Source organism: Anticarsia gemmatalis, chromosome 1 (assembly GCF_050436995.1).
Source record: "Anticarsia gemmatalis isolate Benzon Research Colony breed Stoneville strain chromosome 1, ilAntGemm2 primary, whole genome shotgun sequence".
Taxonomy (NCBI): domain Eukaryota; kingdom Metazoa; phylum Arthropoda; class Insecta; order Lepidoptera; family Erebidae; genus Anticarsia; species Anticarsia gemmatalis.
In genome coordinates this window covers 4,664,492-4,667,758 of record NC_134745.1, presented here as the reverse complement: position 1 = coordinate 4,667,758, position 3,267 = coordinate 4,664,492, and the positions used below count along the sequence as shown (strand labels likewise).

Sequence of the window (3,267 nt, the reverse complement as noted above, 5' to 3'; positions counted from 1 at the left end):
TATTTATAAATAAATTGAAGACTCTTCCTGGATGAAATATACGAGGCATCAAGGCTACCGGGAGGACTGTGGTTTTTGAATAATAACGGTATTTTCACTTCACTTTTTACCACAGTATGAATGACCTGTTAATGAATTGGCGGTGGAAGGAAAGACCCAATCATTTTGAACCTGATTTTGAACTTGTTTACGTTGATGAGTTAATGGCTTCCGGCGGTTTCAGTCTTCAAAATTTGGGACGCATGTAGCGTACATCATTTTCGGCAGTAACAAAATGGGCCCGTTTGAGAGCTTTATACTATATGGTATTATGGTAAGTACTATGGTAGCCTTACCCCCGGTTACTGAGATACGTTTAGCGGTAGTTTATCTATTTAGTAGCGTTTAAACTCATACAAAAAAAACGCTATTAAATAGATAAACGACCGCTAAATGTACACAGAGACCTGGCATTAGTGGCTTACAGTTCTTTTTTAGCCTTGGTTAGTTGTTTACTCAAATAGATTATTATCGACGTCTCTCGAGACCAATAGCTTTTAGTACTAGTGGTGTTTACTAACAGATGTAATAAACTAACTTGAAGCCAATCATTCAGCCGGAATTCTATAAAAAAACTAAGCCCTTGAAAAGCCTAAAAGCCACGTGGAAGCCACACGTGCTTTCTAGAAAGAATTTCTTTAATTAAAAATTAATTACATCGCGACAAGTTTCGAGTTAATTTATTAATATTGTTCTATCACCTATAATCTAATGACCATAGTTGTTACTTTATCTAAATGACTTAAACGTGAGAGTAATTTTTCGAGCGAAGACATCACAGACAAAAACTCGCGATGCCTCATTTTTAAAAGCATTCTATTAATGAAAGTAGTTAAATTATTACTGTATATTAACTTCAAAGTAATTTTACAAACTATTATTTGTTAACCGAAGTAAATAACTAAAGTAATATTTTTATACGATAAATAAAATAAATATAAATATTGTTGGACAATTCACACACTGTCATTTGATTTTAAACCAAGTAGAGCCTGTACTATGGTAACCAAATAACTGAGAAATACGTGAATAAAAATGTACAAAAAGTTCGATTGAAAATTTGACTGAATACATGAACCTGACTGTACGGTGAGCATTCTCTATACATTCTGAAATGGACTGAAGATTATTATTCAGAACGGCGTTAGCTATTCTAGCAATCGGAACGTTTTAGCAATACAATGTTCGCAATAGCACGTATTGATCGTCTCAGTGAAACCAATCGATGCATAGGAACATTTGGCATTGCTCGCACACTGCCCAGTCGTACGAGCAAGTGATTAGGACACACCTTGATCTAGTTCACTATCTGCACTTTATCTCTATGAGATATTAAAGAGCATCAATTTACTGTAGTATTGATATCATTTATCGTTAAAACGGCAAATGGATGTATGCAAAACTCATTGTTCAGATAAATCCCAAAAAACGTTATTTCTATATGACTTTAATTACTATTATCCAACTAGTTGACAAGTTTACTTGTTCAATATTAAACAATTTACATGAATAAACAATAACTCCGCATATAATTATCATCTACTGCTTTTTAAAGATAATTTTTGATTGTACATACATATTAATATTACTTTTAATGTATCTTACACGATTAGGTAATATATGTTTGCTGTCATTTATACTGTATTTTATTTTGAAGGAAAGCCTCCCATTTGCTCAGCAGTGGGACACATAAAAGGGCTACCTAATAAAGGAAATGTTATAAGTCGTGACATTTAATAAATCAGGTTAATAAAAGATGTTAGATAAAATCACTCTATTCCGTTTAAATGCATCTCGTCTACGAAACATGTAAAGCGATATAGCTCTCTACGTTCTAACCACTAACTTATCTTCCTTATTTGGAAAAATGAATGTCGTATTTTCCGTTCTCATAATAAATCAATTTCCTCACTCCATACATTGCGTATTGACGTATTATTTAGATCGTACTATGTATGGATACTAATTGTCGTAATGTAACTGACCCAGCCTCTTTCAATCGTGAGTGTGACGTCATAGGCAACGTGTGTGTGTGTTTGAGCAAACATATGTACATGCAAGTGATCAAACAAGTGGAGATAAGACCTTGTGTTATTATTGTATGTACGATTATAATAATACGTAAACATCTCATTAATAGATTTATTTATAGGTAAATATAGAAGGCTCTCTCTGAAATAAACTATTAACGAAACTTAACTTAACGTAAAAAGTCTAAGTTTATGTAATTTATCAGTTATGTCAGCCTTGTGGGAACTGAATTTTTAAAGATCTCCATAACAATACTAGTTTCAGACATGCATATTAAAACTGTAGAATTTGTATGAAACAATGTTATTTAATGTTTTACAATTAAATAAAATTATAACGATTATGTTCATGTGCACTAACAGTCTAATCTATTTCAAATGTAAGGACCTTATCGTTTCGCCGCGCACTCATATCGGGGATGTAACTCAGTGGTAGAGTGTCTGCTTCGCATGCTGAAAGTCCTGGGTTCAAATCCCAGCATCTCCACATTCTCTTTTACTTTTATAAAATATTTTTTACTTGATTTACTTAACACCATTTAAAAATTAAATTAAAGGTTTCAGACCTACAATACAAACAAGAGGTTTATTAAACCAATATTTCCGATTAAGTAGTCTCAAAGGCTGATTTCCCATTTAATATTAGATTGCTTTGTTCGAGAAACAATATTTTTTATTAATGAAGCTAAACAGAACAAGATTATTCTTTGAACAAAAACAGCTCTGACTAATTTTAATTACACACACAACCAAATAACTGCAAAAAACAAACTCCTATCTCCTACAGGTATATTAATCTAATACATGTCATTTATCACGTTAAAATTGCAAGTATGCAATATGGTTCGATTGTAATCTTATCTATTAGTCACTTGAGGAAACGATCTATATCTTATCAGCATCTTGACTAACTTGTTATTGTCGATGACCAATCACGTACTGTCACAAATCGCAGCTGACATTTAACACTGCAACATTTGATCGCGACATCTTTGTAGTTACGTAACATAATGCAGCAGAAACGAATGACTGGCGCTTCTACAACTACATAGTAAGCAATAGCAAGTGAGTTCACGGTGGTAACATAGTAATGTACAAAGAATATAATATGGCTTGACACGCTGCCGCGTGTCTAGAGATGCATAGGTGATCGAAGTAGCGAATTCTACTTAGCGAATTCTTCAAGTCCTGTTTATCA

At 33.0% G+C, this 3,267-nt stretch overlaps 1 non-coding gene across 1 annotated transcript; it reads left to right on the top strand.

Moving 5' to 3' along the window:
* Positions 1 to 2,484: 2,484 nt before the first annotated feature.
* TRNAA-CGC (transfer RNA alanine (anticodon CGC)) lies at positions 2,485 to 2,556 on the top strand. Its single transcript has one exon. It is a non-coding gene; the product is annotated as a tRNA-Ala (tRNA).
* Positions 2,557 to 3,267: the final 711 nt, after the last annotated feature.